Source organism: Periophthalmus magnuspinnatus, chromosome 15 (assembly GCF_009829125.3).
Source record: "Periophthalmus magnuspinnatus isolate fPerMag1 chromosome 15, fPerMag1.2.pri, whole genome shotgun sequence".
Lineage (NCBI taxonomy): Eukaryota > Metazoa > Chordata > Actinopteri > Gobiiformes > Gobiidae > Periophthalmus > Periophthalmus magnuspinnatus.
Window position 1 is genome coordinate 16,243,235 of NC_047140.1, and position 18,081 is coordinate 16,261,315.

At 39.4% G+C, this 18,081-nt stretch overlaps 1 protein-coding gene across 1 annotated transcript in view; it reads left to right on the forward strand.

Annotated features, from left to right (window-relative positions):
* The first annotated feature begins 2,318 nt into the window (after window positions 1-2,318).
* The window catches only part of hs3st1l1 (heparan sulfate (glucosamine) 3-O-sulfotransferase 1-like1), a 74,951-nt gene continuing 59,188 nt past the window's right edge, over window positions 2,319-18,081 (forward strand). Inside the window, exon 1 of the mRNA XM_055227044.1 lies at window positions 2,319-2,555. The gene's annotated coding sequence lies outside the window, so the exon portion shown is untranslated. The remainder of the gene's footprint in view (window positions 2,556-18,081) is intronic.

Here is an 18,081-nt window from a genome sequence, read left to right on the forward strand (position 1 = left end):
ATTAACGTAAACAAAATAAAAGTAAAATGTAAGCTTTTAACACATTTTCATTCTCATTGTCAAGTCCCCACCAAATCATGTAATAGATACTGCTGAATGTCGAATGGTGATAAAATTGTGCAGTTTATTGGGGGCTGCGGGGTCCATGCCAAATGTATATTGTATTAGAGATTAAAAGCCAAAAGTAAAATGTGTCAACTGGACAAAAAGTTGTTCACTCCTACAACTTTTTGTCCAGTTGACACATTTTACTTTTGACTTTTACTATGGATCAGAGCTGGACGACTGAAGGATTACACAGACACTAGAGATTAAATGTGATAACTTTTCTACTTGTCTCCATGGAAATGTTATTGTTATTGTGATATCGAGAAAGTGATATCGAGAAAGTATGTTTTATAACAAAGACAGCGACATTATAACATCTAATTGCCAAAAAGCTTTTCATCAATAACACATGGAATTCATAAATATTTTTCATTTAGAAGCCTTCAGTCACCACATTTAAACCTGTAGCCTATTTGCTTTAAAAAAAAAAAAAAAAAGTCTCTATATACAATACAAATAGCCTGTTTGTTTGATAGTTCACTAATCGATTAAAGAATCGCTAACCAGCCAACTATTAAAGTAATCTTTAGTTGCAACCCGAGTTTAGTGTGAACCACATTTGAGTAAAGGCTGCACGAGGACTCAGCGCATCAGCAGGAACGCACCTCTGCTGTTCCACTGACGGCACCCGACTGCTCCTCCTCTTTCCCTCCTTCTCTCCCTGCCTCCCTCCCTCTCTCTCTCTCTCTCCATTTCTCGTCCTCTCTCTTTCTCCATCAGTCTCCTTCTCCTTCCCCCTCTCCATCTCTCTCTCTCTCTCTCATCTTTCTCACTCTCTCTGCCCCTCCCTCTCTTTCTCCTTCTCTCTCCATCTCTCTGTCTCCCTCTCGCGCCATCTTTCTCCCTCTCTCCTTCTCTCTCCATCTCTCTCTCTCCCTCTCTCCATCTCTCTCCCACTCTCCCGTTTCCTCTCCTCTCTCCTTCTCCCTCCCTCCCTCCCTCCCTCCCTCGCGTCACCATCCTCTCCTCTCTCCCTCTCCTCTCTCCCTCTCCCTCTCGCGTCATCATCCTCTCCTCTCTCCCTCTCCTTTCTCCCTTTCCTCTCTCCCTCTCTCTCTCCCTTTCCTCTCTCCCGTCATCATCCTCTCCTCTCTCCCTCTCCTGCTCTCTCTCTCGTCACCATCCTCTCCTCTTTCCCTCTCCTCTCCTCTCTCCCTCCCTCTCTCTCTCGCGCGTCATCATCCTCTCCTCTCTCCCTCTCCTCTCTTCACTCTCCTCTCTCCCGCTCCTCTCTCCACTCTCCTCTCTCCCTCTCCTCTCCCTCTCCCGCTCTCCCTCTCCTCCTTCCCTCTCTCTCTCGCGTCATCATCCTCTCCTCTCTCCCTCTCCTCTCTTCACTCTCCTCTCTCCCTCTCCTCTCTCCCTCTCCTCTCCCTCTCCCGCTCTCCCTCTCCTCTCTCCCTCTCCTCTCTCCCTCTCCTCTCTCCCCTCTCGTGTCATCATCCTCTCCTCTCTCCCTCTCCTCTCTCCCTCTCCCGCTCTCCCTCTCCTCTCTCCCTCTCCTCTCTCCTCTCTCGTGTCATCATCCCCTCCTCTCTCCCTCTCCTCTCTCCCTCTCCTCTCTCCCCTCTCGTGTCATCATCCTCTCCTCTCTCCCTCTCCTCTCTCCCTCTCCCGCTCTCCCTCTCCTCTCTCCCTCTCCTCTCTCCTCTCTCGTGTCATCATCCCCTCCTCTCTCCCTCTCCTCTCTCCCTCTCCTCTCTCCCCTCTCGTGTCATCATCCTCTCCTCTCCTCTCTCCCTCTCCTCTCTCCCTCTCCCGCTCTCCCTCTCCTCTCTCCCTCTCCTCTCTCCTCTCTCGTGTCATCATCCCCTCCTCTCTCCCTCTCCTCTCTCCCTCTCCTCTCTCCCCTCTCGTGTCATCATCCTCTCCTCTCTCCCTCTCCTCTCTCCCTCTCCCGCTCTCCCTCTCCTCTCTCCCTCTCCTCTCTCCTCTCTCGTGTCATCATCCCCTCCTCTCTCCCTCTCCTCTCTCCCTCTCCTCTCTCCCCTCTCGTGTCATCATCCTCTCCTCTCCTCTCTCCCTCTCCTCTCTCCTCTCTCGTGTCATCATCCCCTCCTCTCTCCCTCTCCTCTCTCCCTCTCCTCTCTCCCCTCTCGTGTCATCATCCCCTCCTCTCTCCCTCTCCTCTCTCCCTCTCCTCTCTCCCTCTCCTCTCTTCACTCTCCTCAGTCCACAATAACACGCGCTGCGCCTGCTTCTCCGCTTTCAGACCTCAACAGCGAAACGACTCGGAGTTTCCACCTGCGTTCGTTCACTCGTTCCCTGACTCGTTCCCTGACTCGTTCGCTCGCTCGTTCCCTCGGTGTCCTCTTTCCTTTCCTTTGAATCCGTGATGAGAGCTCACATCCACCGACACCACGAGAAGACGAGCGCGGGATTTGGCTCAACGTGGACCGGCGCGCAGCGAAAGTGAAGCCAGCCAATTCCGAGGATCACCGCTGAAGGTAAAAACACCGACTTTCCCCCCAGATTCGTTCGCGTTTTTCCAACTTGACAGCTGCACTCAGACGTCTCACTGCGCTCTGGTTCAACCGCGCGTCTTCGTGGTGAGACAAAGACGCGCTTTTTTGGATCGTCTCGTGGTATCAATTATTAAGAGCAGGAGCTTGCTGAGTGCGAAGTGTTTGGTCTAATTTAGCTGTGTCTTCCTGCAGCGCTGCACACCTAAATCCTCTCTAATCGAGTATTGATCACACTAATTAAAACGCTATATGCAATAAATTTGGCTTATGCGCTCAAGAGGGAATCCAGGCACTTACATGGACACAGTGCGCACTTAAAGTTTACATTTAACACGAGTATTTTGTGCAAGATAAGGGAAACATTTCTTTTTTTTTTTTTTTCATGAAGTTGCATTTTCTCCCTTTTTGTCCACTGCATTACTTTTTTTTCTTGCTTGTTTAATGATTTCTCACAGTAAATTTGATCTAAAATATGCTCTTATATAAAATGGCACATAACAACTATTTCACCTTTTTTTCTGTTGCTACATCCAAAAAAAAAAACAGTAATGGATTCTTTTAGAGAGACATGGAGTATGCTAAACTAGTACTAAACTGCTGCGATTATGTACAAATGATCAGACTGGGCACAGAAAGAACAGAAATGGTTCAAACATTTAGTAAAAAAGTCATTCCGTGTTTGCAAAAGCGTAGCAAAAAAACCAAAACCCAATTAGTTGCTGCTTACTGTCTTTGCTTAGAACAAACTTCCTCCTTATTTTTGTTCTGGAAATATCAGAAAACTTTAAAAAACATATTAAATTACTATAGTTCACCGTGTAGTAAAGATGCCGATGTGCTTTCTTTGTTATACTTTGTGATTAGATCTGAGGTTTATGTTTTAATAAAAGGGTTTTCAAAGTTTATATTTTAAACATGTACTGAAATATTGACAGAAATGCTTAAATATGAACTGACAAACTAATACGAGAACCATTTCAGCTCAAAACTACAGGATTAGCAGTTGTTTTTATGCAGAATAAGACAGGATATTTAGTTGTTTAAGATAAGCGAACCTTTATTTCTCCCACAATGAGGAAATTCCAGTGTTGCACCGCACAGTATAACAACAACAAGTGAATAAAAACAGGCATCAAAAATCAAAATGGATAAATATATATATACAAAAAAAACTAAAACAAAACTTAAACAGAACACTGTGCAAGTATAATAAATGCGATTAATCTTGCAGCCCTACTTTCTGTTCCCAAATGTATTCGTGGCATTATCTTTATGCACATCCATATTACAACACATTTATCTTTGTGGCTTGGAGATACATACAGATGCACTCTGAGCCTCACTGTACGTGCATAGAGCCGCTAGATAATTGAATACAGTTGTACGAACGCTAATGCTCCGTTTGCCTCACTGTGCTGCTAACTATGCTTCAAATTAGCGCTGGGGACATGTTTTGATGCAGTTTCATTTTGTGTTACTAAAAACTAATACAAATTGCGCGATAAATTCCTGAACATAAATACGTCCATACAGACTTTTAATATTTGCTTTCTATTTAATGGTACTATATTACGCAAAACTGACTCTTGTGATCTTTAAGTCATGTTATAATGTTGTTACCTGCTCAAAAACATACCTGGAGTTGTGTTTTTTCATTCACACACGTTTCAGTAGCGCTTTATTTTTAGTCTCTCTACATCTTCAAAGCTTAAGATGCTCTGTTCTGCCTTATGATGTCATTAAGTTGTAGTTTTCAAGTTAACAGTGACCTTTTGTTCAGGAGAGACAATTCCAGGGCTGAAATGATCCAAATGATTCTAGTGAAGTCGTATGTAGTTTAAAAACACAGTGGAGCACTTCCTGTATTACCACATAACATCACAAGGTGGTCCGAGGTTTGAGAAAAGAACTCAGCTTAAATATGCAGGATTTGTGTGTTAAACATGTGCGAATGAAACCAAAACACAACTCCAGGTCTTTTTTTTTTTGCTGAGGAAACATTATAACATACTGTAGTTCACAAAATAGTCTAAAATGAGCCATAAATCTTAAATCTTCCACCAAAGTCTGAATTCTGCCTCAAACCACATGCTTTTACTGACAAAGGACTGGCTGTAGACATCTCCATTTAAAGACCTAAGCTCATCATCGACTATTAGAAATGACTGAATCTTTTGATTAAAATTCAATTAATTGCACAGCCCCACTTCAAATACATGGTGTGTCTGTAAAGTGAGGATAAGTGCAGTAAGCAGAAAGCCTAAGAAACTGAAAGTGATTTGTAGTTGAATTTTTTAATTAGCTGCTGAAAGGTGTCAGGTCGGGTTTACTCAAAAACTGCACTTGAAGGCGCTGTCTGTGATTTTTTACTATTTTCAAAACGTGGAAAATATTTCATTTTAAACTATTTGAGCAATCCAAAGTTATTGCTCACTTTATGCATTCAGAGCATCCGAATTATTCACAATGACGAGTTTACAAGCGCTTTTCACATGGTAACAGTGCACTTCCTGATTCAAGAAGGGCAAAATGCTTTATAATTACACGCAGACACTTTGTAGCGCGCTTATTATACACTATATCTGTACTGGGATATTGCTGAAATACATGGTAAAAGTCACGCACAGCCACTTTCATGTTAGAGACTGAAGCTTGCTCTTTGACTCAAAGTTGACATTTTGACCATTCTTGTGAAAGCTTTTCATTTCTGTAAGTTTGTTTTGATCTAGCCTATAAAACCATGAAGTGTGAACTAAAGCTGTCAAGAATAGCAGCAGTGTATGTTAACTGTCAGAAAAATGTCAAGCTTTTTTTCTTATGCAGTACGTTTATGACAAATCAACTTGGAACTATGGCAGGGTTTCAGATGACAACACAACTTGCTATAGTAGTAGTTAATACAGATGGGGGCGGCTAAAAGTAGATAGGTAAATTCAAATGTTTTGTTGTAGTACAGTGACTTCTTGGGTCTTGTCACCAATAAAAATGATCAGGTTCAACATTTGTGCATTTACCCTTTAGATGTTTCATGACAAAAATGCTCCTGCCCCCATCTGTGAGTATGACATCATCTCACACTATAATCCATAAACTACCAAACTACCTGTTCATATTAGTTTTCGCTGAATTGCTTTTTTGCTAATCGTGCAGTAAAAGCATGTGGTTCGGAACAGAGTTTGGTCTTTTGGATGAATACATTTATTTTTGTCTATTTTGTGGTAAATGGTACTGAAGTGGAAAGCATTCATTTGTTAATTAAGCTGAAGTTTATTCAAATGTCAGTCCTGTTAAGTCAAATATCTACTGAAAAGAAAATCAACTCAATAATTGTTAATGCTAACGCACACTTCTGCAGACAGTACACAACAGATTTATTTTGACGTCAAGAGCTGCTTATATAATATGTGTACTGAAGCGATACTCATATGGCTCAAATACATGGCCGTCAACAAACTGATTGATTACTTTAAACTGGAATGATCACTAAATATCACAATATTAGTAGACACTGAATCTTTACAATGTGTCCATTTAAAAGGAGTGATTTTAGTTTTTCTCCTGCAAAGTGCTCTGTAGTAAAGTACCCAAATTGAACCAAAACTATGCATTATAATGTTAAACAGCAGTCTATAATCTCAGATAGCCTCACCATGTACATGCACATTAATAATTACAGATGGGTTTAAAAGGGTTAGTGCTGCTGTGTGCTGGGGCTATGCAAATGTGACCCGTGCATTTGGTTAGGCCACTGTGGGTGTGGGCCCTATGGAAATCACATGTTATTACACAGCCTGGGATTTTACAGGCTCAGGGTTTGTTTTTGTAATATTTGCTTGTATAAACTTAACTTCTTTGTCTGTGAGGGCTGTTGGGGAGAGTTAGGGCTAGGTAGATTTTTTATTTTTATTTTTTGTTTATCAAACTGCATAGTACTTTTTCTGTACATATGTCTGTATTATATACCACAATATGCTAAAACGTGCTGATAAATCCTAGACTGTATGTATAACTGGACATATCTAACCTGCTAGTTGCCATGTTCCAAATAGGAGGTGAGCATGGGCTGCGCTTTCGGCTACGTCGACTCTAACTCCAATTCACTTTCCATTGAAAAACTGTTGCCATTCCCCTCATAACTGCTGCTGTCAGGCTTGATATTTTGGTCTTAAAATGTTCATTTTAACCTGCTCTACTTAGTGTTTTTATGTCACTATTAAGATATGTTGTTAATTACAAACAATCAGGCGTCCTCTTTCCCCAAGCTTGCACAGGATAGAGTTAGCACTATGTTTGATTGACAGCTAAGCGCCCGTTTCTAGCTAAACCAGCGGTGTGGGCAGGAAGGAATGTTACTTTCAACAGCCTCGCTCCAGCTTTGCTCTTTGGTTGCTATGATACTCACGGTCAGATGGAGCTCCACTCCAAATTCGCCCCTAAAATTGCTAGCTTCAATAAGCTTCATTTGACTGGAGCCGAACAGTACGGGTGATGTTACGCTCACTCAGTCCACCTTTTTATACAGTCTATGCAATAAATGTAATGTTGAGGCTTAAGTCTAGAACAGATGTGAAAAGACTGTAAAAATAAATTTGCATGTCTTTAAAACAACCATTTCAATATTATCCTTACAATGTATCAATCACCCATCTCTAAAAATCCTCAATCCAGTTTGTGGTGAGTGGATTGAAAGCCTGAAGTGGCTGATGGTTTTGCTGCTGCGGTGAAGATAGAGGGCAGGGATAGCTGGGTGGCTCTGAACTGAAATTGGGGAGAGCAACTGCTTTTTGTGTTGTTCTTGTTTGAAGAAGCAGAGGTGACGAGATGTACTTCCTCTATTACCACATGACATCACAAGGTGGATTGTTTTCAGTTTGAGAGAAGAACTCAGCTTAAATATTTATGGTTTGTGTGTTAAACACGTGTGAATGAAACACAAAACAACACAGTATATTTTTGATGCAGTCACAACATTACAACATAGATGAGAAAATAGTGCAGTATAAGCTCTTTAAACAAAAAGTAGGTACACTGATTGCTGCACTTCTTCACTGTTGTGACCTGAAACATTTCTAAAGAGTCATGTTTTGACAGAAGTGAAATTGCAAAAGTGATTAATGCTAATGTGCTTTTCATTGCACATTAAAGAGCCATTAGTGAAACATCTTATGGGTGTTTAGAGGCATTAGACAACACTGAGACGTTCATATATTTACCAGGAGGCAGTAGTTATAGCAGCAAATTATTTTATCACATTTGACTTTGTTTTAATGGCACATCAAGTTTATATATTTTATGCTGTTTTGCTCTTTAAATAAATCTTAGCATTAAATCAATCTTAAATAAGCTATAACATGAACTTTTTCTGAGCCAGATTAAACAAAGCGCTGGTTATAACTACTACAAACTCTGTATTACTTAAAGAAGACGTACTGTGTTTGTGTCTGCCCTTTAGCTATAATCTATGACACATGTGGATCATTATAATTTGCACATTTTAAATCGCAGTATTCATCTAAAATTACTTAAAACGTCAATTTTCCATAATAGGTTCGCTTTAAACCAGATCTTAAAGGAAGTAACCCAGACTTAAAGCACCACTGCGTAACATTTCAGGCAAAAACACTGATTTCATTACAGGTGTTTTTATGGCTAAACACATTGAAAACACACATCCTTACTGTGAGTGGGCTTGCCTCTTCACAAACCTAACTCGTAACTTGGACCGGTGGAGCTACCTTCTTGTCTTTATGGAGATATCGCTTAACCTGTAATGTTCCACAGTATGTCATTAACTGTGTCTACGTCCTTGGAGAATGTGGCTTTAATCTTATAATACCATGAATTGCAGGTGACATTCCTCTCACCAGAATGTTATGTAATGAGGCTTTAAAGAAGACATATTGCAGTTGAGCCTGATATATAATTATAATCTATGACACCTGTGGATCATTGCGTTATAATTTGCACATTTTAAAGAGCTGATTTTTCTTTTCATTTGTACCAAAATGGCCACGCAACACGGCCAAATCCTGCTACGCATATCACCGATTAAGGATATAAAATTTGAGAACAAAGTCAGTACAGAGCAATGGGCGTATGCGGTGAAAACAGGGGTTGATCGGTTGAAAATAAATGATTTGGCTTCAGGTACCATCAGAAAAAGTTCTTGTGGTTAGAAATAGGGCTGCACAATATATCCAAAGGCTGCCAGTAAACAACAGTATCCTGTCTTGTGTAGAAAACCTTGCAACAGTAGTTTAGAGCTCTACAAACCTGTTCTGAAAGGCACGGGATTCTTGTATTTATTAGTTCATATTTTATTCAAGAGCTGTTTTCAATTCTCTGAACTCTGAACAGAATCCTTTTTTTTTTTTTCAAATTTCTATCACCAATCGAATTCCAATACTTCCTAATTCCTTTCCCCCCCCAAAAAAATCTTTCTGTACAATTCCAAAGACACTCATACCACAATTTGAGAACATTTCAAAACGTTTCTTTCCTTATGAGATAAAAGCCACCAGTTAAATACAGCTAAACGCAGATGGACTTTGTAATGTGGAACCACTTTACTAAAGCAATAAACCGGTCAAATGTTGATCTCAGAGGGTGAAAAGTTCAGCTTGGACAAGAACGCATCTCATTATTTTCATACTTCACTGAACAACAGAAACAAACGCGTCTCCAATCTGCAATTTGTGCCCCGTAACTAAATAAATATGTCACAGATAGTGGTCTACTGACGAGCACATTACACAGAGAGGTCAGGGCTCGCACCAGAGGGACGCTGAGAGAACGGAAAGAAATCTGTAACTGCATTGTGTTAGATCAATACGGCACTTTATACGAAAACCTTATGGCCTGTATTTAATAAAGAGGAGGAATAGAGTTTTAATAATGATACAAGTTGAGGTTAGTTAAAGCTAGTGCGGTTACAAAAATAATATTACAGAAGAGATTTTGATACAATTGTCAATACCGATTTCCATACCATCGATTTTTACACACAATAAGAGCAAGTTATGTAATATTATCATGTGGTCTGATGCTAGTTCTGATAAAGATCAAGTAAATTCAGAAACTATGCAGGGAAAGTCCATGTTGGTCCTGTTTCGAGATATTACTGAAATAATGGGACCTGTGCAATGAGTGGAATGTGCAATATTTTAAATGGTGCAATAATGGGACCTGTGCAGTGAGTGGAATGTGCAATATTTTGGATGGTGCAATAATGAGAACTGTGCAATGACTGGAATGTGCAATATTTTGGATGGTGCAATAATACGGACTGTGCAATGACTGGATTGTGCAATGAGTAGAATTAGCAATTATGGAAACTGTGCAATGAGTGTAGTGTGCAATTTTTATTTTGGCCCTTTTGTGACCCTAGCCCTCTTTAGCATGCATTGTCCCAATCAAATGGATAAATAAGTAAATCACTAAAGAAAGTACAAAATTGACTTTGCTCCAGGTTTTGAGTGGCAGAACCAGCACACACATGACTCTCGAATAGAATAATACTAAATAAAATTAATTAATTAAATACATTTACTTGCACAGCCTAGCCTTGTTATAACCACTCAGATTTTCTTCTCGTATCAAATTGTCAAAACTTGAGTTCTTGCACGTTCTATAGCTACTAGAGATAGTCTATATCAGTTGGCCAATATATTGGGCTGATATTTGGAATTTTTATTGTATCAGCATGAACCAGGTCAAAAATATCGGCTGAGGTTATTGGCCATTGGTTGTTCTGGATTATAAACTCAGTAATGGCACTGAGCATGAAAAAACCCATATTGAACTACCTATAGTCCAATGATGTTCATCTGCTCTTCTGTTAATTCTATCTTGCAATGAGACATACATCAGAGAAACACGGAGGGCTTTCAATACGTGAAAAAAAGAACATATGACTGACAGAATGTGAGCGGAAAACAGCAAAAGTGTGCACACAGGCAACAAAACACAAAGTAGAACAAGACCAAGTCAAATTTCTGACCATTGCAAAAGAGAGAACCGCATTGTGGACTTGAACGGAGCAAACATCGTTGAGACAGAGGACAACAAACATCGTCACTGGACTAAGGAGGCAATTGAAATATGTAAACGTGCCCACGGGACTATAAACCGGGACAAGGGGGCTTTTTTACTCTCACACACCTGGGATACTGTTCTGAAGAAGTCGGACTGCAAATGGCCTGTTTAAATCAGCACGTCACAGTAACATCATGTGACCACTCTGAGGAAGAGCGCTACTGAGCAGTTGAAACGGTCAGGTATGAAAACAAACTAATCCTTGGTCTGGAAAAAGAATCTGTTAAAATAAATATAATAGCTACTCATGTGGTATTAATTTCTCCCCAGCGACATCTATTACAAAATGTATGGGGAATGTATATGTGGAATCAGATGAATGGTCAAACCTAATGAACAAGTCTACCAATCCTGAGAGAAGCCTTTTTGCTTATAAACATTGCACTTAAATACAGTGGTTGGCCCAATAAGCCAGATACTACAGTTTTACATGCACAGGCACAGCACTTGTATTTGAAAGTACTCTTACGTTGTCAAGTGATTTGTTTATGACGATTTGTTGCTTTGGGAAGTATTAAGAAAATCCAAATAGGTGGGTTTATTCTGTGAAACGTTGCGGTATTATTATGATGGACTTATCCGCTGGAGCACACATTGGGGTGTAGGAGGGAGGGGACAGAACAACAAAAGTGCCTTTCTGTTTTGGAGAGTCTGTAATCAGCTGCAATAGGAAATAACAAGGCTAGGATTAATTTTTGATGAGATTGTGTTTGCCAAATTAAAGGGTGAAGACTGTTATTCCAGGCGTGGAGTGCTATTTGTTAAAAATGCTAATCAATTTCAGTGATTTCTTTCTTTAATTTGTTTTTCCATTTCTTTTAAGGCATCCCTCTGGGCATAGACAAACAAAGCAGTTATTGCAAATCCCGGGCAACAGGCATAATATTGCGACCACCAACTCAGTAGCCCCAATCCCCTATGTGTTCTTATTTATTTGTTTTTTCTCCCAAAACCAGCAATATATTCATAAGCTGTTTGAGTGAGAGCAGCTTAAAGCCACAGCATGTGACTTTAAAAAAAAAAAAAATGAAAAAAAGACTAAAACAAAACCATGTCGTTTCATTTTGGTTGTGTTTATAGAACTGAAAAAGGTAGAAAGATTATGTGAGTGAGCTTGCATCTCCCCAAACCTGAATATTCTTTTGCTTGGAGCAGGGCCTCTTCCTGTTTGTTTCCATGGAAATGTTCTTTTGGCTATAATCTCCCACAGTATAGCATCAAACATGAACTGAACCAGGTCCAAACCAGGTCTAAAATCAGCCTAATTTAGGACTAAACCAGGTCTAAATCAAATCTAATATAGGTACTACAGACCGGTAACCCTCCACACGGATTCTGACCTATTTGTCTTGCTATCACAATTCATTGATTTATTTAAAATGTAAAACTTCAAATTTTGGTTAGGTGATACTACTAAGCATCCTAATTCATATGTTTTATTAGATCCTCATTAACAGTAATTGGGGGTATTTTAAGTTTGTATGTTGATTGAAAAGAGGCAAGTCTGTAAACCCTGGTAATCCACACCACACACCACATCAAAAGTGGGACTAAACCAGGACTAGACCAGGACCACGTTTTCATATATGATCTTTAATTCACACTGCAAAAATGCCAACTTTGAGGACCAGTCCCTCTCATTAACAGGTACCATAATGAAACCATATTATCTGTTTATCACTTATCACTGGTTTTAATAAAGTACCCAATGCATCTATAACAAACCCCTCTCTGATATAGAATGTTATATATATGAATGTTATAGCGTAAATGGAGGTATTAGCATCAGTGCTGTTTCAGAGCTGTCAGCTGTCATGTGTTTGTGTCATCTCAAATCTCCTCACATATACGATATTTCCACTGATGTAGTGTAAAGGCTGATCCATGGACTTCTCAGATGAGATGTATGTTCAACACACAGTGAACATTGTGTTGGATAAAAGAACTGTCAGGCTTACAGCATGGTTCCTTGGATTTTAATTTGTCATTGTCGAAGTGAGTTATTTAAGGCCACAGTATGTAACTTTTTAGCCAAATAATATTTTGGTTGTGTTTATTCAGCAGACTTTTTTTTTTTTTTTTTTTTTTTTTTTAAACCTGTTTTCTTTACATATATTGTATGAAGGTTTTGCTTAGTAAAGTTGCAGTAATGAACTGCATTGACTTTGATGAGTTGGAAAATATTTTAGTACAGAACTCAAACACTTAATTATGAGTTTGTCATATATAAGCTCACGTATCCACACTTTGAATAATATAATTGATGCTGCTTTTATATTTTCCGAGAGACTTGTTTACCATGAGTATTTATTTTTTATTATTTATTGTTATATTATTGTTTAATATCTTATTTTATTGTTTTATGTTTCTTGCGCATGTATATGTGTGTATTTGTGTTGATATGTCTATGCATGGTGTTGTCAGGGTGCTGAAGTCCTGAGCTCGGTCTCGGAGCTGGGGAAAGGGTTTGATACTAATCTCAATGCTTCTCTGTGACAGTCGGGTGTTATCTGTGGTGCAGGATAGCAGTGGTCTCTCAGACGATACCGTGTGGTCTTATAGTATTTCCGATGTAGATCAACTCAGTTCCAAGTTATTGAAACGGGGCTGGTATGATGGTTTCTCTTCTGTATTGGCATATGTTGGCATATAGGTGCATTTTTGATACTGGTTTTGGTACCGATGGTCATGTGGCTATCAATGTACAATGTGTGTGTGTGTGTATGTATGTATATATGTATGTATATATATGTATATATATGTATATATATATATATATATATATATATATATATATATATATATATATATATATATATATATATATATATATATATATATATATATATATATATATATATATATATATATATATATATATATATATATATACATACACACAAAGGCATGTGTTCGTACTTACTATTTACTTATGTTCCTTGCCAGTGTCTGTATTAATTTATTTATCTATTATTATTTTGACTGTGTGGTGCCTTAAAACCTTAAAAATCTATAAAAAAAAAAAAAAGTATGAGAGAAAAAAGAAAAAACATGTATATTGGATTGGGCTTGCATCTCCTCAAACTAGACCTGGAGAAAAGCTTCTTCCTGCTTATTTCCTTGGAAGTGTTGCTCCTATAGTATGAATCATATCTGTCTCCATGGAGAATGTTTCTAAGGATGGGTTTAACTTTCTATTTCCATGGCATTATGCAGATGACGTGCCACCTCCAGAAAGTTACACACTGTACCTTTTTAAGTTCCCTAAGCTTGGCGTATAGTTCATTTGAGGCAATGGTTGCTGTAACAAAAGAACTTGCTGAATGCTAAAGGCCTTTAAAATACAGACCCAGCCTTGTGCTATAATGGCTTTGTGCTGGAATAGATTGGCAGGATCCATGTTTATTAGCCTATCACACACAATTGAATAAAACATTGAATTTCTGTTTGACCTCCAAATTGGATTCTCGCTGCTTGTTTGTACATTTACACCGCTGTGTCGGGTCAGAAAAGCACTCGTCCCACATTGTGATGGTAATAGTTTAGTCGTGTTTGGATTTGGCACTTTTGGCTGGATTTGGGAGCCTCCCTCGTGGACTGATTACTGATCGCACTGGTGTTGTGCCTCTGCCTTGTGGGGGGAAATTAGAGGATTAGCAACAACTTCATGCTATTCCCCCTGTAGCTCGCGGCACTTTCTAAATCCCGCGCAAGCCGTTGTTATTTTAAGGAGCTTGGCAAGTGAGTGGGGAGACAAACTCAATTCTGGATGCAGTTTGAGCAGCGGTCCTTTCCATACCGGCTCTCTTGCTTTCAGACGCGAGGACAGCAGTTACCATGGTTATGGTAATGTCCCATTGTCAGTACAAGACGCATGGGTGAAGTCAAGCGAGCTTAGGTTAGTGTTGGCTGAGAATTCCTGCAAGAAGATGCCAGGTTAGATTTCTGTATGAGTGAAAATATTAAGAAAACTACCAATTATTTAGTGTTGAAAATGACTTTCTGTTGTATAAATAAGGAGTGTTCTTTATTATCAGTTTGGTATCAAAATTGGACTAGAGTATCTCTTGTATCTCATTTGGTCTTGTGTATAGTGTACCGGGTGACAGTGGCTCAGTTGGCTCAGTGTGTTTGTCCTCTGAGGTTGGTGGTTCGAAACCCACTCTCGATATGAACATAACACCAGAACACTCAACACATAAAAAATAAAATAAATAAATAATTAAAAATAAAGTATATTAAAATAAAATAAAATAGAATAAACTGAAATGAAGACAAAACGTAAAATAAAATAAAATAAAAAAAAACTGTACCTAATTTACCTAAGCTCTGATTATTGGCCGTATTATTTCCCCACGTCTTTGGTACTGCAGTTTCCCTGTCAACTTAAACCGAGCACAATTTCCCAGATCAAAGTCTAGAGATACAGGAGGTCCTGAATTGTGCATGCACATTAAAAAAGAAGTAGAGTAAATCCACATTATAAAGTAATAATAGCCTTTTAAAGCATCCCAAAACTCCAGCAAGTAACTCCAGACCTGAGCTTCATACATATTAAACACCAACATCTGCATTCAGAATCGGGAGCGGCCACTTTAAAATACTTTCATTCAGGAAAAGTGGTATTCGAGCATCTCTAGTCAAAATCTACTTCAAAAGGAGACAAGATTTACCAAACATGGACTAATGATGCTTGGGGGTTTCAAACAGACTTGCTTTTCCTATTATAATTAGAGCAAAGTGTTGAAGCCATACATTTGTTTTTTGCCTGGTAAGTACAAAACGATAGATCTTTATACAGCGAGATATCGGTTTGTCCGCACTCCAAACAAGGCTATGCAATCATTTTGTTTTTATTCAGTGACACATGTGAGACAAAGGAGCTCATTGGTCCCTCATCATTTTGAACAAAAGCAAATTCCTCTCACCTCAGATTAGTAGAGTTTCGTGCTTTGCTCATTGATTCGGCAGAAATCTGTCATGTTTTTCAGTCTCTTCTGATATTTTTTCCCTTTCTTTTGTCCTCGTAAGCAGTCATATTTGTTTTGATGGCTTGGACCGTGCGTGGAGGTTCAACAGTGACTCGTATCTTCGTAAAGTATTGGAGAAGTGTGTATTCTGGATCCCTGGCAATTTGGTTTTAGAACCTCTTCACTGCTACCCCTGTGTTCATACATAATATATAAGCCATTGCGAGTTACAGTAGTGGTGAGGGGGAAGTAGGCTAGTGCCCACATTTGCATATCGGTGCCAAAGTCCATAATTCATGAAGGTGCAGAAGGCAGCCACCCATGATGCAAGAGCCACACTGGGCCATATGCCACCTACCATGTGCAGAGAGCGGGAGCAGAAGCAGCGTTCAGACAGAACACAAGCTGTCCATAGCAATGCACAGAGCGGACACAGCTTCATCTCTCAGCCTGAAGGAGGGCCGCCGGGGAGTCTGATGACATGAGCAGATAACTGGATTTTGAACATGCAATAATCTCTGAAATGTCAACAATTACCCAAAGCCGTTAACTATTTACATGTTTTTTAATCAGATTTTGCATGGCATACTATCTAAAGATAAAGGCAATGGTATTTATTGACTATTGCTACTAAAAAAAGCACAGTTTTTATGTCAGAACTAGTACACTTCCCAATGATAACATGGGCTACACTAATATTGAATGTTGCATGACGTTAGATCAAGCATTTGCCCATTTACCAGGAGATTGTTGGTGCAGTTCACAAAAGCAGCCACATATATCTACCCCTGCTGTTGTAGCTACAGAAGTGCCACCACACAAAAATAATAAATCAGAGCCATATTATAATACATGCATAGGCTATTCACATTTCACATCATTATAGTAAATAATTCAGGGATTGTATGTGGAGGAGTTCAGACTAATCTAACTGTGAAAAGAACCATGCATACAAGGCAGTAAACACAGCAGGTGTTTTTATTACTCAAAAATACCTTGAAAAGCGTGCAGTCTTACTCCTAGCGCCTCTCCATAGATGCGATCTGCAACTTAACCTCATTGTGCTACCTGCTTGTATTCATGGAGATAGATATGTTTAATGCCAAACTGTGAAACATTGCATGGAAAGCATAACATCTCCATGGATACAAGGTGAAAAAGCGCACCTTTAATAAACCACATTACAAAACATATATACATGCCAGGTTTCAACTTCCTGTTATATGCAACATTGTAAGGACTTTCTCCCATTTAAAAGATATAATATTGTTTTAAACTGTTCATCGCTATGGAAACAGCCCTCATTTGTCATCATTCAGAAACCCATGGATACATAAAACTACCATACACTGTTTGACATTACTTTCAAATACAGCTGCGAGATTAAATTAACAATTTGAATGGACCCAATTAGGAAAAACTCTGTAGTTCAAACATGTTTCCAAATGTGATTCTTGTATTAGTTTGTCAGTTCATCTTTCATTTCTTCTGGTGTTTAAAATATGAACTTTGAACATAATCTTATCATTAAAACATCAATCTCAAATCTAATTGTAATTCTTGCCAGAGATATTGCAATTAGATATTTTTCCCGGACGCGTCAGCCCTGCTTTGAACAGGCTCCTCCTCCAACTGTCTCTGTCCTGTCTGGACCCCACTGACATGTACAGCCCCATAAGTGGATTCATCTTCCTCTGACTTTTACTGATGCTTCCTCATGTTAGCAGCTGCCTACAGTCTGAGCACAGTCTGAGCACATCCGAGACACATAACTCATTACGGCTGATTGGCTGTCATACTTGACCTCTGCGTGTGGACGGGTTTTTATCACATTGTGGGGACTAAAATCCGTATACACCCTCATATCATAAGCACTTGTCTTTCCTATTCGGACAAAAATCAGGCCCCCATGACAAAAATCTTTTATTATTAGATCAACAACATAGTTTAAAGTTCAGATATGGGTTACAATAGGTTAAATGTTGCAGTTTTATGTAGTATTTTTCCACTTTTAAGGCACTTTACATCAACAAACTACTCACACATTCATACACCAATGTACGCAGACACTGAGGGCAAGGTGGGTTAGGTGTCTTGCCCAAGTACACAATGACAGCATTCATCCGTGGGACCTAGAATCGCACCACCAACTTGTGGGTCAATGCATCTGACCGCTCTACCAATGACGTTTATGTTGAGAGCTGGATGCGAACCGCCAGCCTTCGAATCAGTGGACAAACGCTCTACCAGCTGAGCTACTGTCGCCCCGTTAGGTGTAGGTAAAGGTTCAGTCTCCAGGAAATTAATATAAGTCAGTGCAATGTCCCCACAAAGCACGGAAACCCAGTATGTGTGTGTGTGAGCGCTATGGTGAATCTCCTGTCACTTAAATGCCTCTCATTGTGGGGACCGAGGTCTACGGCCCTGTCATGTGGACTTGGATT